The sequence below is a fragment of the Rattus norvegicus genome, chromosome X, assembly GCF_021556685.1.
Source record: "Rattus norvegicus strain SHRSP/BbbUtx chromosome X, alternate assembly SHRSP_T2T, whole genome shotgun sequence".
Lineage (NCBI taxonomy): Eukaryota > Metazoa > Chordata > Mammalia > Rodentia > Muridae > Rattus > Rattus norvegicus.
In genome coordinates, this window is record NC_141554.1 from 53,559,931 (window position 1) to 53,587,196 (window position 27,266).

The 27,266-nt window shown below is 36.7% G+C and overlaps 1 protein-coding gene across 2 annotated transcripts in view; it reads right to left on the minus strand.

Moving 5' to 3' along the window:
- Srsf19 (serine and arginine rich splicing factor 19) overlaps window positions 1–27,266 on the minus strand; it is a 45,473-nt gene that overhangs the window by 13,888 nt on the left and 4,319 nt on the right. The gene's annotated exons all lie outside the window — the stretch shown is intronic.

The window sequence follows — 27,266 nt, forward strand, 5'->3', positions numbered from 1 at the left end:
TATATCATGCACCAGATTGTCTCCAAGCTGTTATCTTGGTGTTATATTGGTCTCCTAACAGTGGAAATGAGTGTGTCTCTGACTCTTTTGCCTGTTCTTGAGACCCTATTCCTTCTATTGGGTTGCCTTGTCCAGTATGGATATGAATTCTTTCACCTTTTCTTACAGTATCTTGTTTTATCCTATGTGGCTCTTGTCTTTTGCAGGCCAACTCCTTCCTAAAGAAAAACAGAGGGGCAATAGATCTGGGAGATAAGGGAAATGCTAATAGAACTAGGGCAATTAAAAGAGGGTAAAGTATGGTAGAGGTATATTGTATGAGAGAAGAATCTATTTTTAATTAAAAAATACCACATAAAGAAGAGTCTAAACAGCTAGATATTTCATGAAGATGTAATATTTTCACAATCAAATTTGGGAATCTGAACTTGATTGAAGTAACAAGAAAGATAGTACACATTCATATTGGCAAGCTGGATATTTTCCTAGATAAATTTAGGAATGTCTTAGAGAAAATAGGAAAATATTTTTTAAAACTATCCCCCTTATGTATACAACTCATAGGAATTATCAAAAATTAGTTTCTTTTAATTCATGATAAAGATACTAATATGACCAAACAAATATATTATAGTTAAGATTCAATACAAATGTTTTAGTTCACATTTTAATTTTATCTGATTTTCATTAGTTATTTATACTTTTATTTGTTTGGTTTGGTTTTTACTGACTACTTTATTTATTTACATTTCAAATGTTATGCTTCTTCCTGGTTTTCCCTCCCCAAACCCCATCATTTCCTCACCCACTGTTTCTATGAGATTGTTATCTACTCTCTATCCCCCACCACACTAGCATTCCCCTGTGCTGGGGCAACAAGCCTTCACATGACCTCCCATATAACTGATGCCAGATAAAGCCATCCTTTGCTACATATTCAGCTTGAGCCATGGGTCCCTCCATGTCTACTATTTGGTTGGGGGTTTAGTCTTTGGGAGCTCTGAGGGGTCTGGTGTGAAGTAACCAAGTCACAAAAGAACACACATGGTATGTACTCACTGATAAGTGAATATTAGCCAAAAAGCTCAGAACGCCCATGATATAAGCCACAGACCATATGAAGCCCAAGAAGAAGGAATGGATGCTCCAGTCCTACTTAGAAGCGGGATCAAAATAATCACAGGAAATACAGGGAGGGAGGGAGGGTCTTGGGATGGAAAGAGGAGAAAGAGGGGGAAAGGAGGCACAGTATTGAGTGTGGGAAGAGATAGAAGAGATGTACAGAGGGTCAGGAATTTTAAGAAAAATGTGTACCAATGGGGGATAGGGAACTGGGTGTAGCCACCAGAAGGCACCAGATGCCGGGAAAGCAAGAAGCTCCCAGAACTCAATGGTGATGACATTAGCTGAAATCCCAAAAAAAGGGAGAGACAACCTGTAGAGACCATATCCAGAAGTTTGGCAAGGCCCCAAGTTGAGTGATGGTAACACCCATCCATCTCAAATATTTTTACTCAGAATTTTTCCTGTCTAAAGGAAATACGGGGACAAAGAGTAGAGCAGAGACTGAATAAAAGGCCATCCAGAGACTGCCCCACATGGGGATCTATCACTTATGCAGTCACTAAACCCAGACTCTACTGCTGATGCCAAGAAGTGCTTGCTGGCAGGAGTTGGATATAGCTATCTTATCCGAGGATCTGCCAGAATGTGACCAATAGAGATTTCAATGCTTGCAGTTAAATATTGGACTGAGCACAGGGACCCCAATGTATGAGTTAGGGGAAGGACTAAAGTAACTGAAGAGATTTATAATCCCATAGGAAGAACAAAAATATCAACCAACCAGTTATTTATACTTTTATAGTAGTTATATAAACTTGTATTTCTAGGGTATATTTGATAATATATGTTATTTTGATAATGCATGATAACATTTTAAATATGTCTATTATAGACACTGGAAACATTTTTAAAAATTAACTCATATTTTTACTAGGAATATGAATTGGCCTGAAACTGTAGATCAAACATATCAAATGTGTATGTAGATCAATTGTGCTATATGAAAATTCCTGTTAATATTAGAGGAGACTAGTGAACAACAGTGCCCAATTAAGGAACCACTGGAATGACGATTCAATAGGGGGAGAAGGTACTTATGAAAAAGAGAACAGTCAGAATAATCTGGAAAAATCAACTGGCATACACCAGGGCCATCTCTCCAGAGACAAGAAAATATCAAAAGTAATGTAAGAGTCCAGACAGTTTTAAGAAGTTATGTTGAAGAGGGAGGTTTAGTTAGCTGAAATATCTTGGAAGTAACATAGTAATAGAATAGTGTGGGAGTTGAGAATGGTCAGAATGCTGCTGTGGAGGCTATGATACCCATAATACCTATAAAGAATCAGACAGAAGAGGAGATTAGCAGTTAGTTTTAGGCTTTGACCTGTAACCACATGTATATGTCAGAGTGAGTTGCCCTTTCTGACTAATCAAAACATTTTACTCCTGTCTAAGGAATATCACCAAAAAGCTTGGAACACCGATGATACAGTCTACATATGTAGGTTTGCATCTCTCCACCAGCAATTCCTTTATACTCCAGCTTGAACTCATTTTGGAGTTTTTAGAACAGTTTGAGGAATTGTAGTTTTCCTTGGGTATGAAAACTAGTAGACTTTTCATTGAATGAATGTATGAACAGAGCCAAGGACTAAAGTATTTTAAATACCATTTGTTTGATTGAAAGACTTCTTATTTCTCCATGGAAGAGAAAAAATCTTGAGGTTAGAGTAAAGTTTTAAACATAATAACTAATGGCATCCTGAGGCAGATGGCTTTAATCTGTGGCCATCTTGCATATCAAATGATATTTTGTAGTCTTGCCATTGGAATAAAGTATTTCTACCCTCAATTGTGTCAACACTAGGGACAGACATCATTGCTGTCAACTGAGGCTAATGTTGGTTAATGTTACAGAGCATTTGGATTTTGGTTGGATAATGCTGAATTTATGACTTCTCAAAAAATTGAAGGGCAAATAATATATTAAAATAATGAGTAGTGTTAAGCTTATCTAAAGTATACCAAAATGCTCTCAAAATCTATTTACAGTGGTTAACACAAAAATACAATATTTCCTATATGCATATTAGGTAGTTGTATCTGGAGAATTTTCTGGAGAAAAGACATTCTTGGTTATAATTTTTTTTAAATTCCTGATGTGCAGCTTAATAAAATTTTAGCTTCTTTTTGTGTAATTCTATCTATATTATTCACATTTGCGGTAACATAGAAGTCCCAGCTGAGGGGAGAGAGAACTTGTAAAGACCATATACACTCATCTCATTTTTAAGCCAGAATAGCTCCTGTCTAAAAGAAATACAGGGACAAAGTGTGGAACAGATACTGAATAAAAGGGCATCCAGAGACTTCCCCACCTGGAGATCCATCCCACATGCAGGCATCAAACCCAGACACTATTGTTGATGCTAACAAGTGCTTGCTGGCAGGAGACTGATACAGGTATTTTCTGAGAGGCTCTGCCAGAGCCTGATAAATACAGAGACAGGTGCTCATAGCCAACTATTGGACTGAGCACAGGTACTCCAGTGGAGGAGTTAGAAAAAGGACTGAATGAGCAGAAGGTGTTTGAAAACCTATAGGAAGAACAATATCAACCAAGCAGACTCTGCAGAACTCCTAAGAACTAAACCACAAGCCAAAGAGTACATGTGGAGTGACCCATGTTTCCAGGCATTAATGTAGCAGAGGATGGCATTGTTTGGCATTAATATGAGGAGAGGCCCTTGGTCCTGTGAAGCCTTGATTTCCAAGTGTAGCAGTATGCCAGGGTGATGAGGTGGCAGTGTGTAGATAGGAGGGACAAGACCCTCATAAAAGTAGGGGCAGGAGGTATGAGGTTGGGGGGTTCCAGAAGGGAAACAAGGAAAGTGGATAGCATTTGAAATATAAATACATAAAATATCAAGTAAAAAAGAAGTCTCATGTCATTCATTACCAAAATTTACAAAATATTTCTATTAGTGAAACTTGAAGTCACTTGTTTTCAGTCCATGTTCCATCAGTCAACAGTTTTGGGGGCTCACTTCTTTCTCCTATCTGTCCCATAGTAGGTGCAATTGAAATTATTGCTTTGGTTATATGTCCTTGTGATATATATGTCTTTAAAAATTTAGACTCAGATTGTGGATTTTCTACTTGCCTTTGGTTGGATTCCAAATTATGTCTTGTAAAATTCCATATAAACAACGAATGCTCAATTTGTGAGCATTGACCTTCTTTAGTAGAATTCTTAGTATCATTATTCTTGACTTTGCAATGTACATAACTCTATTGGAGAGCATTGTCAGTTATTTAGCAATATTTCAAATCATTCTTTGGTATGTGAATGTCAAATTAACACTCTTATCCAAAACAGACCCAACTCACCATTATTTCATAGCTAACAAATTTGTCCCCCATTTCAGAATCACTTGATTAGAGCTTTGCAACATATCAGCTTGATATTGATGATGATGAATTCTTCCATTTGAAAAATAATAATGATAACAATGAATATTATGCAAATGGTAAAAATTGTGCGATTAAATACAATACACTTCAATAAATACTAAGTATTCACCTCATCCCAATTAAAATAAAAATAAACTCAGTTTATCACAATCAATGGAGAATGTTTTACTGAAATAATATGTATTGTAGAACGAAGTTCCAAAATGTTGAACTCAGAAGTTGTTAGATGCTTTGTTAATACGGTGGTGGTGTTAACCAGCTTGGTACTCAGCTCTACAAATTCCATGCCAGTTGGATATGCCCATCATTCAATTTTGATATGATTGGGACACAGGCAAAAGAGTAGGGTCTTCCTGAGGCACAGCCAGCACAGGTGTGTACCCTGAACTTCATTGCCTGGGCCACAGCTCTACATACTTTTCCAAGAAGCCACACTGCCATCAGCATCACTTAGCCAATACCAAGGAAAACCAGATGCCTAAAGGAGGGTGAAAGAACACATTCAACAATACCCATGGCAATGTGGCACTACCAGATTCCAGGTATCCTGCTACAATAAACACTGGATATATTAATGAAACTGAAATGCATGAAGCAGATCTTAAATCTTATAAAGATGATAGAGGTCATTAAAGAAAACATGAACCAAGAAAACACATCCAATCAAGTAGAGGCATCAAAAGAGGAAACAAGTAAATATAAAGAAATAAATCAAAATAAAACTGGTAAAGGATATAAATAACTCTGTCCAAGACCTGAAAAAGAAAATTAAAGCAAGAAAGGACCAGAAACTGAGGCAATCTGGGAGACGGAAAACCTAAAAAAGAAAACAAGAACTACGGACATAAGCACTAAAAACAAAACACTGGAGATAGAAAATAGAATCTCAGGTATAGAAGATATGATATAGAAACCAAGATATTGCATGGCAAAACCAAAATGAAACAACAACTTTCCAGTAAATAATGCCTACAGAGATATTAGAAGAAATATTTAACAAAAGGTGGTTAGTTACAGTCAAGAAAACATAAAACAAAATAATGTAATACCATTAAAGCCAAAGAGAAGCAACCCACACATTTACACAAAGACAATCACCACCATCATCAAAATAACAGGAAATAGCAATCATTGGTGATGAATACCTCTCAAAAAATCATTGAACCCAATTCCCAAGTAAAAAGACACAAGGTAACAGAATGGATGTGTAAACAGAACTCATCATTCTACTGTATAAAAGAAACAGATCTCAGGAACAAAGATAAATGGTATCTAACTATAAAGGACTAGAAAAAGGTTTTCTACGGAAATGGATCCAAGAAACAAGCTGGAGCAGCCATTTTAATGTCTAATAAAATAGACATTCAACATACAACAATAAAAGAGACAGAGAAAGACCCTTCACACTAATCAAAAACAAACAAACAAAAAAAAAACAAACAAAAAAATCTTTAAGGAAATATCTCAATTCTTTACCTCTGTACCCCAAGTGCAAGCACATTTGTAAAAGAAACATAAATACACAAATCAAACTGCACATATTGGTAGTAGGAAACTTCAACACCCTACTCTCACTAATTGACAGGTCATTGAGACAAAAACTAAACAGAGAAATAATGGAACTAACAGAGGTTATGATTCAAATGGCCTTAATAGATATCTATAGAATATTTTACACATACATAAAAGAATATAACTGATTTTTAGCAATTCATGGAACCTTCTCCTAAACTGACCACAAAATCAGTTAGAAAGCAAACCTCCACAGATACAAGAAGACTGAAATAATCTCCTTGATCTTACAAAATCACTATAGATTAAACCTGGAGTTCAACAGCAGAAGAAATAATAGAAAGTCTACATATTCATGGAAACTGAAAACTTCTTTGCTAAGTGATCACTAGGTCAGGGAAGAAATAAAGACTTCCTAGAATTCAATGAAAATGAGGTATAACATATCAAAACTTAAGAGGCACAATTCAAGCAGTGCTTAACACTCAGTGCCCTCATAAAGTGAAAAATTCTTATATTAATGAATTAAGAGTACATCTGAAGTTTCCAGAAAATAGGGAATAGAAACAAAAACACCAGAGAGATGTAGACAGTAGGAAATAATGAAATTCAGGGCTAAAATCAGACAATTAGAAACAAAGAGAACAGTACAAAAATTTAACAAAACCAAGAGCTGGTTCTATAAGAAAACCACCAACATAGACAGGTATACCTGACTCACTATTACAAGGGCCTTTGTTCCCTACTCATTATCTTACTCTCTTACACACTTAGACTCTTACACTCTTACTCTCTTGCCCTTTCTGTCTCTACTCTCCCTATTCCCCTTCCCACTCCTTTCTGGCCAGCCTCTACTCTCTCTCGCTCTCGCTCTCGCTCTCGCTCTCGCTCTCGCTCTCGCTCTCGCTCTCGCTCTCGCTCTCGCTCTCGCTCTCGCTCTCGCTCTCGCTCTCTCTCTCCTCTCTCTCTCTGTATGTCTCTCTCTCTGCCTTTCTCTAACTCTACTTCTTCCTCAACTCCCCTTTTCATGTTCTCATGCCCTAGACAAACTCTATTCCATACTATATCCATTGTATGTCTCGTACCTCAGGAAGAAGTGATTTCTCAGCTTGTACCCACAGAGGTAACCCTGTTTAACTCACCATACCTAGCCGCTACAAATACATTCTACTTCTTTATTTCCTTTTTTATAAAATACATCAATACTATAAAAATGCAAAGAGATAATATCAAAATTAACAAAAATCAGAAATGTAAAGGGCAACATAGCAATGTATATTGTGGAAATGCTAAGAATAATTAAGTTTTACTTCCAAAGCCAATACTGGACAAAATTGGACAATCACAAGGAAATTGATGATTTTCTACACAGAAATCAATTACTAAATCTAAATGAAGATAAGGTACACTATCAGAATAGTACTATAACCGCTAAGGAAGCAGAAGCAGTCATTAAAATCTCCCATCCAATAAATAAATAAATAAATAAATAAATAAATAAATAAATAAATAAATAAATAAATAAATAAATAAAACAAAAATATCAAAAATTTTAAGCCATAGGGTTATCTTTGAAGGTCTGATAGTATTCTGCACTAATCCCATCTGGACACTTTTTGGTTGGGAGAATTTTTCTGACTGCTACTATGTCTTTAGGCGTTATGGGACTGTTTAGATGGTTTATCTGATCCTTATTTAACTTTGGTAACTTGTATTTATCTAGAAAATTGTCCATTTCGTCCATTTCCCAGTTTTGTTCAGTATAGGCTTTTGTAGTGTTATCTGAGGATTTTTTTTTAATTTAATGAGTTTCTGTAGTTATGTATCCCTTTTCATTTTTTTTTTTATTTTGTTATTTTGGATACTGTCACTGTGCCCTCAGGTGACTCTGGTTAAGGGGTTGTCTATCTCATTGATTTTATCAAAGAACCAGCTCCTGATTTTGTTGATTATTTGCATAAATCATTTTGTTTCTCCTTCCTTGATTTCAGGCTTGATTTTGATTATTTCTTGCAGTCTACTTTTCTTGGGTGTATTTATATCTTCTGTTCTAGAGCATTCAGGTGTGCTGTTAAGCTGTGAAGAATGAAAATCACCCAATTCTTTTTGTTTGTTTGTTTGTTTTTGTTCTGTTTTTTTGTTTTTTTTATACTTTTTTTTATCTTTATGAACTTGAGTATTTGTTATTGACATTCGATTGTTATTACCCTTCCTGGTTTCCAGGCCGACATCCAACTAACTACTCCCCCTCCCCTTCTATATGGGTTTCTCCTCCCCATCCTCCCACCATTACCACCGTCCCCCCAACAATCACATTCACTAGGTGTTCAGTCGTGGAAGGACCAAGGGCTTCCCCTTCCACTGGTGTTCTTACTAGGTTATTCATTGCTAAGTATGAGGTTGGAACAGAGGGTCAGTCCATGTATAATCTTTGGGTAGTGGCTTAATCCCTGGAGGCTCTGGTTGGTATAGATGTTCATATGGGGTCTCAAGCCCCTACAAGCTCTTCCAGTCCTTTCTCTGATTCCTTCAATGGGGGTCCCATTCTCAGTTCAGTGGTTTGCTGCTGGCATTCACATATGTATTTGCTGTATTCTGGGTGTGTCTCTCAGGAGAGATCTACACCCGGTTCCTGTCGGCCTGCACTTCTTTGCTTCATGCATCTTATCTAGTTTGGTGGCTGTATATGTATGGGCCACATGTGGGGCAGGCTCTGAATGGGTGTTCCTTCTGCCTCTCTTCTAAACTTTGCTTCCCTATTCCCTGCCAAGGGTATTCTTGTTCCCCCTCTTAAAGAAGGAGTGTAGCATTCGCATTTTGGTAATCCTTCTTGAGTTTCATGTGTTCTGTGCATCTAGGGTAAATCAAGCATTTGGGTTAATAGCCACTTATCAATGAGTGCATATCATGTGTGTTTTTCTATGATTGGGTTACATCACACAGGATGATATTTAACAGTTTCATCCATTTGCCTATGAATTTCATAAAGTCATTGTTTTTGATAGCTGAGTAATATTCCATTGTTTAGATGTACCACATTTTCTGTATCCATTCCTCTGTTGAAGGGCAAGTGGATTCTTTCCAGCTTCTGGCTATTATAAATAAGGCTGCTATGAATGTAGTGGAGCACGTGTCTTTGTTATATGTAGGGGCAATTTTTGGGTATGTGGCCAAGAGAGGTATAGCTGGGTCCTCAGGTAGTTCAATGTCCAATTTCCTGAGGAACCTCCAGACTGATTTCCAGAATGGTTGTACCAGTCTGCAATCCCACCAACAATGGAGGAGTTTTCCTTTTTCTCCACATCCTCGCCAGTATTTGCTGTCACCTGAGTTTTTGATCTTAGCCATTCTCACTGGTATGAGGTGAAATCTCAGGGTTGTTTTGATTTGCATTTCCTTTATGACTAAAGATGTTGAACATTTCTATAGGTGTTTCTCAGCCATTCGGCATTCCTCAGCTCTGAATTCTTTGTTTAGCTCTGAACCCCATTTTTTAATAGGGTTATTTGTCGCCCTGCGGTCTAACTTATTGAGTTCTTTGTATATTTTGGATGTAAACCCTCTATCAGGTGGAGGGTTGGTAAAGATTTTTTCCCAATCGGTTGGTTGTCATTTTGTTCTAACAATAGTGTCCTTTGGCTTACAGAAGCTTTGCAGTTTTATGAGATCCAATTTGTTGATTCTTGATCTTAGAGCATAAACCATTGGTGGTTTTGTTCAGGAAATTTTCTCCAATTCCCATGAGTTCAAGATGCTTCCCCACTTTTTCTTCTATTAGTTTGAGTGTATCCGGTTTGATGTGGAGGTCCTTGATCCACTTGGACTAAATCAACCAATTTTTATTTCCTTGTACAAAGCCGAACAACTAATACGAAGAAACTAACACAAGAGAAAGTGGGAGACACTCCTGGGAAGCCAGAAGAGCTACACTCAGCCCACACTTCTGACTCCAGAGGAAAACACCTAATGCCATCTGGGACCCTGGTGCACAGGGGCCCCGGGAAAAGCAGGCACAGGCCCTCCTGGTTGGCGCCCTCAAAGAGAACTCAACAGAAGCCCCCCATGAGCAATGTGAGCTGCAGGACCACAGGTAATACCAACTTTTCTGCTCCAAGCGACCTGCCTGGTGGACTCAGGACACACAGAGGCAAAATTCCTCTGGGACTGAACACTTCTGTTTTCTAGCTTGATCCCCAACCTCACTAATCCTGGCCCACAGTTCACAGCTCCCAAATCCCTTGGGAGAAAGATGTCACCGCCCAGACAGGTGGGCACTCCTGAGACTGCAGAGTGGGAGAGACCACCAATACTGCTCACCACTGCCCACATCCCTGTCTGAAGAGGAAACTGTATAGGGTCTCTGGGAACTGGAAGATAGGGGCACTCTAGCAGCAGGTACCATGTGGCTCTAGACACTGCCTGGACATGAAGGGACCTGATCAACAGTTCTCTGCACCCAAATCCAGTGGGAAGGAGAGTTAACCTTCAGAGGGGTAGACATGCTTGGGAAGCCAGAAGTGACTGTACTCTGCCCACATTTCTGACTCTAGAGGAAAACACCTAATGCCATCTGGTATCTTGGTGCACCGGGGCTCAGGGAAAAGGCAGCATAGGCCCTCCTGCTTGCCGCCCTCACAGAGAGCTCAAAAGAATCCCCCCATGAGCAACTTGAGCCATGGGACCAGAGATAAGATCAACTTTTCTGCTCCAAGTGATCTGCCTGGTGAACTCAGGACACAGGCCCACAGAAACAGCTAAAGAGCAGTAGACAGAAAAGACTACATGCCCAAAAGCAGAACAGTCTGTTCCCATAACTGACTGAAAGAAAACAGGAAAACAGGTCTACAGCACTCCTGACACAGGCCTATAGGACAGTCTAGCTACTGTCAGAAATAGCAGAACAAAGTAACACCAGATACATCCTGATGGCGAGAGGCAAGCGCAGAAACCCAAGCAACAGAAACCAAGACTACAAGGCATCATCGGAGCCCAATTCTCCCAGCAAAGCAAACACTGAATACCAAACACACAAGAAAAGGAAGATGTAGATTTAAAATCACATTTAATCATGATGCTGGAGGACTTCAAGAAATACATGAAGAACTCCCTTAGAGAAACGCAGGAAAACATAAATAAACATGTAGAAGCATATAGAGGGGAATCACAAAAATCCCTGAAAGAATTCCAGGAAAACACCGTTAAACAGGAGAAGGAATTAAAAATGGAATAGAAGCAATAAAGAAAGCACAAAGGGAAACAACCCTGGACATAGAAAACCAAAGGAAGAGACAGGGAGTCACAGATACAAGCATCACCAACAGAATACAAGAGATAGAAGAGAGAATCTCAGGAGCAGAAGATTCCAAAGAAATCATCGACAAAACTATCAAAGATAATGTAAAATGGAAAAAGCCACAGGTCCAAAACATAAAGGAACTTCAGGACTAAATGAGACGATCAAACCTAAGGATCATAGGTATAGAAGACAGTGAAGACTCCCAGCTCAAAGGACCAATAAATATCTTCAATAAAATCATAGAAGAAAACTTCCCTAACATAAAGTAAGAGATGCCCATAAACATACACGAAGCCTACAGAAGTCCAAATAGATTGGACCAGAAAAGAAACTCTTCCTGTCACATAATAGTCAAAACCCCAAATGCACAAAACAAAGAAAGAATATTAAAAGCAGTAAGGGGAAAAGGTCACGTAATATATAAAGGCAGAACGATCAGAATTACACCAGACTTCTCACCAGATTCTATGAATGCCAGAAGATTCTGGACAGATGTCATACAGACCCTAAGAGAACACAAATGCCTGCCCAGGTTACTGTATCCAGCAAAACTCTCAATTAACATAGATGGAGAAACCAAGATATTCCATGACAAAAACAAATTTACACAATATCTTTCTACAAATCCAGTGCTACAAAGGATAATAAATGGTGAAGCCCAACATAAGGAGGTAAGCTACACCCTAGAAAAAGGAAGAAACTAATCATCTTGGCAACAAAACAAAGAGAAGAAAAGCACACAAACATAACCTCACATCCAAATATGAATATAACAGGAAGCAATAATCATTATTCCTTAATATCTCTCAACATCAATGGTCTCAAATCCCAAATAAAAAGACATAGATTAACAAACTGGATACGCAACAAAGACCCTGCATTCTGCTGCCTACAGGAAGCACACCTCAGAGACAAAGACAAACACTACCTCAGAGTGAAAGGCTGGAAAACAACGTTCCAAGCAAATGGTCTGAAGAAGGAAGCTGGAGTAGCCATTCTATTATCGAATATAATCAATTTTAACTGAAAGTCATCAAAAAAGATAAGGAAGGACACTTCATATTCATCAAGGGAAAAAATCCACCAAGATGAACTCTCAATCCTTAATTTCTATGCTCCAAATACAAGGGCTCCTACTTACATAAAAGAACCCTACTAAAACTCAAAGCACACATTGCACCTCACACAATAATAATAGGAGATTTCAACACCCCACTTTCATCAATGGACAGATCATGGAAACAGAAATTGAACAGAGACATAGACAGACTAAGAGAAGTCATGAATCGAATGGATTTAACAGATATTTATGGAACATTCTATCCTAAAACAAAAGGATATACCTTCTTCTCAGCACCTCATGGTACTTTTTCCAAAATTGACCACATAATTGGTCAAAAAACAGGCCTCAGCAGATACAGAAAGATAGAAATAATCCCATGAGTCCTATCAGACCACCATAGGCTAAAGCTGGTATTCACTAACAATGAGGGAAGAATGCCCACATATACATGAAAGTTGAATAATGCTCTACTCAATGATAATCTGGTCAAGAAAGAAATAAAGATAGAAATTAAAGACGCCTTGGAATTTAATAAAAATGAAGGTACAACATACCCAAACTTATGGGACACAGTGAAAGCTGTGCTAAGAGGAAAACTCATAGCTCTGAGTGCCTGCAGAAAGAAACAGGAGATAGGATATATCAGCAACTTGACAGCACACCTAAAAGCTCTAGAATAAAAAGAAGCAAATATACCCAGGAGGAGTAGAAGGCAGGAAATAATCAAACTCAGAGCTGAAATCAAACAAGTAGAAACAAAAAGGACCATAGAAAGAATCAACAGAACCAAAAGTTAGTTCTTTGAGAAAATCAACAAGATATATAGGCCCTTAGCCAGGCTAATGAGAGGACGCAGAGAGTATGTCCAAATTAACAGTATCAGAAATGAAAAGGGAGACATAACTACAGAATCAGAAGATATTCAAAAAAATCATCAGATCCTACTAAAAAAGCCTATATTCAACAAAACTTGAAAATCTGCAGGAAATGGACAATATGCTAGACAGATACCAGGTCCGGAAGTTAAATCAGGAAGAGATAAACCATTTAAACAACCCCATTATGCCTAAAGAAATAGAAGCAGTCATTAAAGGTCTCCCAACCAAAAAGAGTCCAGGTCCTTACGGTTCAGTGCAGAATTCTATCAGACCTTCATAGAAGACTTCATACCAATACTATCCAAACTGTTCCACAAAATTGAAACAGACGGAGTGCTAATGAATTCCTTCTATGAAGCCACAATGACTGTTATACCTAAACCTCACAAAGACCCAACAAAGAAAGAGAAATCAGATCAATTTCCCTTATGAATATTGACACAAAAATACTCAATAAAATTCTTGCAAAGAGAATCCAAGAGCACATCAAAACAATCATCCACCATGATCAAGTAGGCTTCATCCCAGGCATGCAGAGATAGTTTAATATACAGAAAACCATCAACATAATCCACTATATAAACAAACTGAAAGATAAAAATCAAGCAATCATTTCATTAGATGCTGAGAAAGCATTTGACAAAATTCAGCACCCCTTCATGATAAAAGTCCTGGAAAGAATAGGAATTCAAGGCCTATTCCTAACCATATTAAAAGCCATATACAGCAAACCAGTATCTAACATTAAACTAAATGGAGAGAAACGTGAAGCAATCCCACTAAAATCACGGACTAGACAAGCCTGCCCACTCTCTCCCTACTTAGCCAAAATAGTTCTTGAACTTCTAGCCAGAGCAATCTGACAACAAAAGGAGATCAAGTGGATAAGGATTGGTAGAGAAGAAGTCAAAATATCACTATTTGCAGATGATATGATGGTATATTTAAGTGATCCCAAAAGTTCCACCAGAGAACTACTAAACCTGACAAACACCTTCAGGAAAGTGACTGGGTATAAAATTAACTCAAATAATCAGTAACTTTCCTCTACAGAAAAGAGAAACAAGCTGAGAAAGAAGTTAGGAAAACAACACCCTTCTTAATAGTCCCAAATAATATAAAATACCTCCGTGTGACTTATCAAGCAAGTGAAAGATCTGCGTGATAAGAACTTCAAGCCTTTGAAGAAAGAAATTGAAGAAGACCTCAGAAGATGGAAAGATCTTACATGCTCATGGATTGGCAGGATTAATATCATGAAAATGGCAATTTTACCAAAAGCGATCTACAGATTCAATGCAATCCCCATCAAAATACCAATCCAATTCTTCATAGAGTTAGACAGAACAATTTGCAAATTCATCTGGAATAACAAAAAATCCTGGATAGCTAAAACTATCCTCAACAATAAAAGGACTTCTGGGGGATCACTATCCCTGAATTCAAGCAGTATTACAGAGGAAAAGTGATAAAAACTGCATAGTATTGGTACAGAGACAGACAGACAGACCAGTTGAATAGAATTGAAGATCCAGAAATGAACCCACACACCTACCTGAGGACCCAGCTATACATCTCTTGGGCATATACCAAAAAATGCCCATACATATAACAAAGACATGTGATCCACTACGTTCATAGCAGCCTTACTTATAATAGCCAGAGGGTGGAAAGAACCCAGTTGCCCTTCAACAGAGGAATGGATAAAGAAATTGTGGTACATCTAAACAATGGAATATTACTCAGCTATCAAAAACAATGACTTTATGAAATTCACAGGCAAATGGATAGAACTGGAAAATATCATCCTGAGTGAGGTAAACCAATCATAGAAAAACACACATGGTATGCAGTCATTGATAAGTGGCTATTAGCCCAAATGCTTGAATTACCCTAGATGAACAGAATACATGAAACTCAAGAAGGATGACCAAAATGTGAATGCTTCACTATTTCTTTGATAGGCAAACAAGAGTACCCTTGGCAGGGAATAGGGAGGCAAAGTTTAGAACAGAGGCAGAAGGAATGCCCATTCAGAGACTGCCCCACATGTGGCCCATACATGTACAGCCACCAAACTAGATAAGATGGATGAAGCAGAGAAGTGCAGGCCGACAGGAACCGGGTGTAGATCTCTCCTGAGACACAACCAGAATACAGCAAATACCTAGACGAATTCCAGCAGTAAACCACTGAACTGAGAACGGGACCCCAGTTGAAGGAATCTTAGAGAGGCCTGAAAGAGCTTGAAGGGGCTTGAGACCCCATATGAACAACAATGCCAACCAACCAGAGCTCCCAGGACTAAGCCACTACCCAAAGGCTATACATGGACTGACCCTGTGTTCCAACCTCATAGGTATCAATTTATAGCCTAGTAAGAGCACCAGTGGAAGTGGAAGCCCTTGGTCCTGCCAAGACTGAACACCCAGTGAACGTGACTGTTGGGGGGGAGTGTGGTAATGGGGGAACGATGGGGAGGGGAACACCCATACAGAAGGGAGGGGGAGGGGTTAGGGGGATGTTGGCTAGGAAACCGGGAAGGGGACTAAAAATCGAAATGTAAATAAGAAATACTTAAGTTAATAAAGATGGAATAAAAAGAAATGTGTAAAAGGCCCCCCAAATTCTAGTTATTTAAATTAAAGTCTGTGGAGTTCTATCTCAAAAGAGAGAGAGAGAGAGAGAGAGAGAGAGAGAGAGAGAGAGAGAGAGAGAGAGAATGGGAAAGAGCCTCAAACATATAGGTGCAGGGGATATTTTATGGAACAGATAATATTAGAGTATACTTAAGTGACCCCAGGAATTCAACAAGAGAAATTCTAAACCTGATACACAACATCAGCAAAGCAGCTGGGTATAAAATTAACTCAAACAAATTAGTAGCCTTCCTCTACTCAAAGGACAAACAGGTTGAGGAACAGATTAGGGAAATAACACCCTTCACAATATTAACAAATAATATAAAATATCTCGGTGTGACTCTAACCAAGCAAGGGAACGATCTACAGGACAAAAATATCAAGTCTCTGAAGAAAGAAATCTAAAAAGTCCTCATATGATTGGACTATCTCCCATGCTCATAGATTGGCAGGATTAAAATAGTAAAAATGGGTGTCTTGCCAAAAGCATTCTACACAGTAAATGCAATTCCCACCAAATTTCCAACTCAATTCTTCGTAGAGTTAGAAAGAGCAATTCACAAATTCATTTGTAATAAAAACAACAACAACAACAAAAATAAACAAAGACAAATACAAAACAAAACAAAAAAAACAAAACCAGGATACCTAAACTATTCTCAACAATAAAAGAAGTTCTGGGGGAATCATATTCTCTAACATCAAGTATACATTAGCATACAGAAAACTCTAAAACAATAAGAAGCACCCAAAAGGAGTAGATGACAGGAAATAATCAACCTCAAGACTGAAATCCAACAAGTAGAAACAAAAACGACAATACAAAGACTCAACAAAACAAGGAGCTGATTCTTTGAGAAAATCAACAAGATAGATAAACCCATAGCCAGACTATCCAGCAGCCACAGAGAGTATATCCAATTTAACAAAATCAGAAATGAAAAGGGAGACATAAAAACAGAAACTGAGGAAATTCAAAAGTCATCATATCCTAATACAATAGTATATATTCATCAAAACAGGAAAATCTGGAGAAAATGGACAATTTTCTAGACAAATATGAGGTACCAAAGTTAAATCAGGAACAAATAAACCATGTAAACAAACCCATAACTCCTAAAGAAATAAAAGCAGTTAGTCAAAGTCTCCCAACCAAAAAGAGCCCAGGACCAGATGGGTTTAGTGGAGAATTCTATCAGACCTTCATAGAAGAACTCATAACAATACTGTCCAAATTATTCCACAAAGTAGAAACAGACAGAGCACTACCCAATTCCTTTTATGAAGCCACAATTACCCTTACACTTAAACCACACAAAGACCCAAAAAGAAGAGAAGTTCAGACCAATTTCCCTTATGGATATTGACATAAAAATACTCAATAAAATTCTCCAAAACCAAATCCAAGAATACATCAAAATTATCATCCATTCTGATCAAGTAGACTTCATCCCAGGGTTGCAGGGATGGTTCAATAAATGGAAATCTATCAATGTAATGTACTATATAAACAAATTCAAAGGAAAAAACGCATGATCATTTCATTAGATGCTGAGAAATCATTTGACAAAATTCAACACCCCTTCGTGATAAAAGTCCTAGAAAGATCAGGAATTCAAGGCCCATACCTAACCATGGTAAAAGCAATATAGAGCAAACCAGTAGCCAACATTAAACTAAATGGAGAGAAACTTGAAGCAATCCCACTAAAATGAGTGACTAGACAAGGCTGACCACTCTCTCCCTACTTATTCAATATAGTACTCAAGGTTCTAGGCAGAGAATTCAGAAAACAAAAGGAGGTCAAAGGGATACAAACTTTAAAGAAAGAAGTCAAAATATCACTATTTGCAGATGATAGGATAGTATACTTAAGTGACTCCAAAAGTTTTACCAGAGAACTACTAAGGCTGATAAACAACTTCAACAAACTGGGTAGGTATGATATTAACTCAAACAACTCAGTAGCCTTCCTGTACTAAAGAGATAAACAGGCTGAGAAAGAAATTAGGGAATTGATATCCTTCACAATAGTCCCAAATAACATAAAATGCCTTGGTGTAACTCTAACCAAGCAAGAGAAAGATATCTATGATAAGAACTTCAAGTGTCTAAAGAAAGATATTGAAGAAGATCTCAGAAGATGGAAAGACCTCCCATGCTCATGGATTGGTAGGATTAATAAACTAAAAATGCAGACTTTGCCAAAAGTAATCTACACATTCAATTCAATCCCCACCAAAATTCTACTTCAATTCTTTATAGAGTTAGAAAGAGCAATTTGCAAATTCACTTGGAATAACAAGAAACCCAGGATAGGAAAAAGTATAATCAACAATAAACAAACTTCTGTAGAAATCAAGATCCCTGACCTCAAGCACTATTACAGAGCAATAGTGATAAAAAACTGTATGGTATTTATACAGAGACAGGCAAGTAGATCAGAACAATCGAATTGAAGATGCAGAAATGAACTTGCATACCTATTGTCACTTGATCTTTGACAAAGGAGCTAAAACCATCCAAATGAAAAAATAGAGCATTTTCAACAAATTGTGCTGATTAAACTGGAGGTCAGCATGTAGAAGAATGCAAATTGATCCATTCTAATTGCCCTATACAAATCTTAAGTCCAAGTGGATCAAAGACCTCCACATCAAACTACTCTCAGATACACTCAAACTAACAGAAGAAAAAGTGGGGAAGAGTCTTAGTCACATGTGCACTGAGGAAAATTTCCTGAAAAAAACATGAATGGCTTATGGTCTAAGATCAAAATAGCACAAATGGTACCTCTTAAAACTGCAAAGCTTCTGTAAGGCAAAGGACACTTGTTATTATGACAAAAACAGCACCCAACAGATTGGGAAAAGATCTTTACCAGTTCTACATCTGTGACAGGCTAATATCCAAAATATACAAAGAACTCAAGAAGATAAATTCTAGAGTGCCAAATAACCCTATTAAAAATGGGGTACAAATAAACAAATAGTTCTCAGTTGAGGAACATCATATGGCTGAGAAGTACCTAAAGAAATGTTCAACATCTTTTGTGGTCAGGGAAACCCAAATCAAAGAACCCTGTGATTCCACCTCCCACCAGTCAAAGTGGCTAAGATCAAAAACTCAGATGACAACAGATGTTTGCAAGGATGTAGAGAAAGAGGAACACTCCTCCATTGTTGGTGGGATTGCAAATTGATACAATCGCTCTGGAAATCAGTCTGGAGGTTCCTTAGAAAATTGGATATTGCACTACTTGAAGACCCAGCTATATAACCCTTGGGCATATACCCAAAAGATGCTCTAATATACAACAAAGACACATGCTCTACTTTGTTCATAGCAGCCTTATTTATAGTAGCCAAAAGCTGGAAAGAAGCCAGGTGCCCTTCAAAAGAGGAATGGATTCAGAAAATGTGGTACATATACACAATGGTGTACTACTCAGTGGTCAAAAACAATAACTTTATGATATTCCTAGGCAAATGGATTGAACTGGAAAGTATCATTCTACGTGAGGTAAACCAATCACAGAAAAACACACATGGTATGCACTCATTGATAATTGGATATTAGCAGAAATTCTCGAATTACCCAAGATACAATCCACAGACCACATGAAGCTAAAGAAGTAGGAAGACCAAAGTGTTACTGGTCCATTCCTTTAAAGGGGCAACAAAAATATTCACAGGAGGGTATATAGGGGCAAATTTTAGAGCAGAGACTGAAGTAATGGCCATTCAGAACCTGTCTCACCTGGGTTTACAGCATGCATATATATGCATATATATATGTATATATATCTCCACCAAAACTAGATTAAAATTGATGAAGCTAAGAAGTGCATGCTGACAGGATCTTGATATACCTGTCTTCTGAGAGGCACAGCAAAAGCATGTCAAATACAGAGGTGAATTCTAGCAGCAAACCATTGGAATGGGAATGGGGTTCCCACTGGAGGAATTAGAGAAAGGATTGAATGAGCTGAAGGGGCTTGCAACCCCTTAAGAACAACAATGCCAACCAACCAGAGCTTCCAAGGACTAAACCACTACCCAAAGACTATACATGGATTGACCCATGGCTCCAAATGCATATGTAGCAGAGGACGGCCTTGTTGGGCACCAAATGGAAGGAAAAGTCTTCGGTCTTACCAAGATTGGACACCCAGTGTAACGGAATGTCATGAGAATGGGACAAGGGCTGCTTTAGAGGGGAAAACACTTGTAGAAGGAGGGGAGGGGGCTAGAATAAATGGCCTAAGTCTGGGAAACTGGGAAATGTAATAACATTTGAAATGTAAACAAAAATATCCAAAAAATTTATCAATAAAAGGGGGTACACATGGACAGACCCATGGCTCCAGCCTTATATGTTGCAGAGAATGGCCTTGTTGGACATCAATGGGAGGAGAGGCCCTTGTTCCTGAGGAGGCTAGATTCTCCAGTGTTGGGAAATTCCAGGGCAGGGAGGAGGTTGGGAGGAGGTGTGTGTATGTTAGACCACACTCATAGAGGCAGAAGATAGCTGGATGGGGTAGGAGGCTGCTGCAGGTAAAACCAGGAAAGGGAACAACATTAGAAATACAAATAAAGATAATGTCCAATAAAAGAAAAAAAATCCAAGAGCAGAGCTGAAAAGTAAAAAACAAACAAACAAACAATACAAAACAAAACAAAAAAAGACATTGAGAATGTATTCAATGCCATTATTACAAAAAAATTACCAAGATCCTAGAAATTCAAATTCAAGCACCACCAATTATAACCCCAGATACTAATGAACAGGTAAGAGCTTCTGTACAATACACTCACATAATATGAATTTCAAAGTAATTTATGTAAACATTTCACAAACCATAAGGGAAATTCAAAGATGGAAGTTTATAGGAATAAATATTTACATTAAAAAAACAAAGAGATATCACATGGACAGAACAATGGTTCTAGCTGCATATGTAACAGATGATGTCCTTGCTGGGTACCAATGGAAGGAGAAGCCCTTGGTTCTGCCAAGTCTGGACCTACAGTGTAGGGGAATATCAGGGAAGGGATAAGGGAAGACATGGATTGTTGGGTGGGGAAACACCCTCATACAAGAAGGGGAGATAGGATAGGGGTTTTATGGATGGGAAACTGGGAAAGGCTATAGTATTTGAAATGTCAGTAAAAAATCCAATAAAAAATAAAAGAGATTCCAAATAAATAATTCAATGGTACACATCAGTGTCATAGAAATAAAAAAAAAACCAAAGTATGTAGGCTGAAGGAAATATTAAAAACCAGGGCAGAATGTTATTTAATGGACAGCAAAAGCATACAAAGAATCACCAAAGCAAATATTTTTGAAAAGGCAAACAAGATCAAAATCCCTTACCAAAACTAATAAAAATAAATGGAGAACTCAAATCAATAATATTAGAGATGGAAACATATAGCAGTAAAGTTCAAGAAGGTATTAAGAAATGTTTTGTGAACTATATTTGGAAGCATAATCCCATAGAAACATAGATAATTTTGAGGGTATATATGATGTATAAATATTGAATCTAGGAATACATCAGTATCATAAGCATATCTATAGCAAAAAGATTGAAACAGTAAGGTAGATTATTCCAAAAAAGAGAAATTGGAAATAGCCTTGAATATATTGGCACAGAAGATAACTTCCTGAACAGTACAGCAATAGCTGAGGCCCAAATATCAAAAATATCTGGGATCTCATGAAACTTATATTAGGCAAGAGGCACTGTCAAAAGACAGCTGTTTTAAACATACATTTATAATGCTTATATATCTCTAATGAGAAAAAGTCCAATTGCAATACACAGATATTTTAGTATTTTTATTAAATTAGCAAATATTTTAGAATGTGGTTATATATAAGCACACAATTTTACATAATAGCTAAGGTTTTCACCAACTCCACATCTTATTGAGGGCTAATACACAAAAATATATAAATAACTCAAGAAACTGGACATCAACAAACAACATAACCCAACTTAAAAATGGGGTACATATTTAGAGAGAAAATTCTCGACACAGGAAAGGCTAATGGTTAAGAATCACTTTTTAAAATGTTTAATAGCCTTAGCCATAAGGGGAAGTACAAAAAAACCTGACTCTTGTGTTCTATGGTACACATATCATAATAGCTAAGATAAAACAATGAAGGAACAGCTCATACTGATAAGGATCTGGAGCAAGGGAAACTCCTCTATTGCTGATAGGAGAGCATACTTGTATGGTAAATTTGGAAACCAATTTGACAGTTTTTCTAAGAAAGTAACTATATCAGATACATACATCAGTGAATTCTATTATACCTTTAAAGTAAAATTAGCATTAATGCTGCTCAATATATATTCTGTTATATATGAATAGATATGTTATAAAAATTATACTACATACTCTAATATATCAGTACCAAATCTAGAAAGAGATACACAAAAGGAAACTATAGAGCATTTTTCCTAATAAATATATATTATAACATATATATTCATATATACGCTAATTTAATGAAAAATTCTTAAAAAGTATATACCACAATTGAATCTATTTCATTACAGATATAAGCATGTTTAAGTATATGAAAATAAAAACTGCAATGCACCATATAAATAGACTACTTCAGAAATGATGTGCCATTTCAATAGATACAAAAATGTCCTTTGAAAAAGTTCAAAATCCCTTCCTGATGAAAGTTTTTTAAAAGCCATATATAGAAGGAACATATTGCCAAATAAAGAATGCTACACATGTCATACTTACAGCAAATACTAATATAATAAGTACAGGGAAATAAGATATTATTTAATCTAAAAAAAACATGGGTATCTACATAATAGTTTCATAGACTACTAGAATTACTCTTATACAATACATGATTCTTTTTTGTATTTTTATTGTATATTTTTATTTACATTTCATTTGTTATTCCCTTTTGCAGTTTCTTGGTCATAAGCCTCCTATTCTATCCCCTTTAACATCCAGAATTTTACCACAAAACTGTGAGATTTGGTAAACATTTTAAGAAATATAATCTTTCTACATATTAACATTGAGTATGCTGCTAGACAATAAGGGTCAATAATTCTACTTACAATTGCCTTTAAAAGTAATTGAATGTCAGATATAAAATTGAGCAAGGAGCTAAAAGGTCATTACAATGAAAAGTTTATAACACGTGAAAAATCAAAGAACCTAGACTTTCACCTATGAAGCTTCGTACATTGATTTCACTAATAAATTTGTAATCTTCCTTTAGCTTGTTCAGATTTGATTGAAAACTTCATCCTGAGCCAATCTATATTTGTCATCCGTGGAGTGATGTACTTTCACTCCCTTTACTATTAGAAAATCAGCCTTTCTCTCTTGTTGAAAGTGAAACAATGACTCTTGCTCCAGTGTTAGAAAAGAAGAGCTGTGTTTTACTCTACTTAACTCTTAAAATAACCATTAGCAGAATTCAATACAGTTAATTTTACCTCAGAAGTGGCTCCTCCTTGTCTAAGACTCTCTCACCCCAATCTGTAGCACAGTGTTAACAAAGAGGAGTTGCTTAGGCTCTCATTATCTTCTGCATTTTTTACTAAGTGGGTACCAAACGCATATTAAGTTTTACTTTACCCTAAATCAGAAAGTATTTCCATGTTACTATGCTATACAAACCACTGCCTATCACTGGCTTTCCACCAGTGGTACTTGTTTTCATAGACCCTTTTAAATTCTAATGTGCTCCAATCATTTTAATCTAAATTACAGGGATTAGTGCTAGTTGGACATTAAATAGTCCATATGCTTCAAAATGCTCTCCCAAGGCAATATTAATTATTTGAAGTAGTTTTCATTTTTAGATGCATAAGAATTGACTTTTCTCCTTGTGAATGTCTCCAATCATATCTATATCTGACATTTATCATAATATTTGATAGTTTATCAGGGTTAGAACTAACGCTCTTCAATTGTACCCTCTCATTTTTAAAACAAAATAAAATATTAATGTCTTCATCTTATGCTATCAAAACCATTCCACATTGTGTAAAGGATTTTAAACTGTTTCAAAGTGCTGTTTGGAAATGGGGGAATTGCATAGCACAATGGTAAGCATTTTGTGTTTTCAAGCATGAACTGCAAGCTACATTTTATTTCTTAGCAAATATATTTGAATATATTTGAATAACAAACAAAATAGTAAATAAATACATTCTGTATCAGGATTCCTGTTCCTCAGATTTTGCTTGAAAGCATCATTTCAGCTTTATGTTACTCTTTCATAAATATAATAAAAAATAAAGAAGAAAACTAAAATGTTATAGGCATTTTAAAAACAGATATAGACTTGAGCCAAGACTTGTAATGCCTCCCTGGACCCTTGGCTGGAAGTAGGATAGAAACTTCTGTATACTTTGGGCAACATAAAAAAAACTGTCAAAAAAACAAAAATCATAAACCAAATAATGATATCATTAATAGATATACTGATATGGGAGAGGGAAATCTCAAGGGGCCTCATACTTGACGCACAATAACAGGCAAGTAGTGACTTCTGGGAGAGGGAATCCTACATTATCAGGGAGGAGATCAATACCAAGTGGTCAACCCAGGAATCCTATTCATATAAGCAACACTAAATGTACTCAATATGTCATATGAATATGCTTACGTAATGTATTACTAATAATTAAAAAAAATGTCATAAATTTGAAAAGGTGTAAGGATAGGATTATATGGGAAATGATAGAGGGAGAAAATTGAAGTGTGGAAAACTGAAGTATAATTGTGTTTTAATTATGACTTTATTGATCTAGTATTGAGGTTTTAGTTTAGTCAAGTTGTCTATGGAAAAATAAACCTTATTTACAATATCATTTTACTTTACAGATTTTTTAATTTATTAGTATTACCAATCCCCACTTACTTGTTTTAATATTCTTCATTTAAGGTTCTTTAATGAAGACATTTTGGTACTATATATTTAATGTATTAAATTATTTAAGAAATCTATCTTGCATAAACCAACTGAAGTACTGTTCTTGATACTAAATGATTTGTCTAATACTGCAGTAATCTGCATTGCCCATTTAGGTTCCATGTGAGGGAAATAGCACATATTACCCAAATGTATTGTGTTTTCACTTTTGCATATGTATAGGAAAATGAGTGATATGGACTATGTAATAGAAGTTGGAAAATCTGCTGCAAACATTAAAATTAAATCTCAGTATTGAAATATAACCAAGAGGTTTTAAGTAGAGGATTTGTAATTATGCATTTTCATATGTTGCAGGAAAAAAATCTATGTCAGACATAAGCAAGAATGTTGGAAGGATTTCACTCACTTTTAAAATTTGCTTAAACTGGGGGCTTATGATCAGAATGTGAAATTGATTCATTAAGAAATGATTGGAGGAATTGGAGAAAAGATTGAAAGAGCTGAAGGGGCTTGCATCCCCATAAGAACAACAATACCAACCAACCAGAGCTCCCAGGAATTAAACCACCACACAAAGACTATATACATGAACTGACCCAGGACTCCTATTGCATATGTAGCAGAGGATGGCCTGGTTGGGCACCAGTGGAAGGGGAATCCCTTGGTCCGGCCAAGGTTAGACCCCCAGGGCAGGGTAATGTCAAGGGAGGTGTGGTAAGGGAGAGTGAGTGGGGGGAACACCCTTATGGGGGAGAGGGAGGGGCTTATAGACAGGAAAGTGAATAGCATTTGAATGTAAATTAAGAAATATATCCAATTAAAAAAAGGAATATTTGATGCAGTCTATAATTTGGATTTTGGTTTTATTTCTTCAAAATAAAAGACATATATATATATATATATATATTTTTTACTACCTTTTGATTAAACATATTTTTGCCTGCTTAATATCTACTTATGCTATTTATGTCAGTGCTCTTCTTTACCAAGGAGAAACAATTCACCTCCAAAATCTTGGTCTATTTGGTTTAGTATACCTGAATCAGCTCTCCTGAGCAAAGAGAGGGATATAGAATGAGTCATATCTAAATAGCTATTTTCATTGCTAGTAATGATTACTAGCTTAAGCATGACATAAACAAGTCAAATTAAATATTAAATCTGTGCTCTCTATCGGAGAACTCAGAGGCAAGAAGGGCTGGGAATCAGATAGAAACTTTTTTTCCTCTCTTCTACCTACCACTACAAGTCTTCAAGCCTCATTGCCAGCCTTATAGTAGATCACTTGGAAGGGTCTGCCTTCCCATCTTCCTCCCCTGGGCACTCAACTTACAGTGATCTCACCATTTCTGCATTTGTGAACTCATTAAACCCTTTTGTCTACCCTCATCCCTTCCTTTTAGCATTTATACCTAGAAACACTTTGTACTCTATAAGTGAACACACTTGGCAGGGACTCATGTTCACAAATGATATTTTTTGCCCTCTTACCATCTGGCTGATAACAACCTACTTACAGTTTCCTGCCACTTCAACTTCAATATTGGAGGGTCCCGCTCCTGATTCATATCCAAGGTTATTAGAGTCCTTTCATTTCTATCTCTCTAGATGATTCTTTTACCTTGCTTCAACCTTCACACAGGAATTTCTATTCCTATCATAGCTCTGACTTCATCTGGACACTTAATAAAGTGTCAGCAGGACCCCCCTTATTCTTTGCTGAAGCCCCCGTTACCTTTCTCTTCTAATGCACATCTATTCATTTCTGACACCTTCCTACTTGCAGAAAGAATCAGGCAGCCTTAATGAATTCTGTGAATATACAGTAGAATGAAATAATGAAAGATATTCATGACATGGTACCTGAATTTACAAAGAAATAAAATCACTAAGAAAACACAAACTCAGATAAAACTAGAAATAGAAAACTCAGAAAATTAAACAAAACCCTCAGATATAAGCTGTACCATCAGAGGCTTAGAAGACAGAATATCAGTTATTGATAATAAGGCAGAAGAAACATATATTATATATATATATATTTATAGCATTATATTACATATACACTATATATGGTGTTAAGTTTAAAAATATCCAAGCAAAACTCATTCAGGAAATCTGGGAATGCTGTGATAAGGTCAAATTAATGACAATAGAAAGATATATATCAAAGCACATGAACTCAAAATCATAGAAGAGAATTTTACTAACTTCCAATGGAAGTTGTGTATCAATGCCCAAGAACCATATAAAACATCAATCTGAACCAGAAAAGAAAGTCCCCTTGGAATGTGATAATTAAAGTAATAATCACAGAAAACAAGGAAAGAATATTAAAAACTGAAAAGAAAAATGACCAAGTATTACATGAAACCAGACCCATTATAATAAGA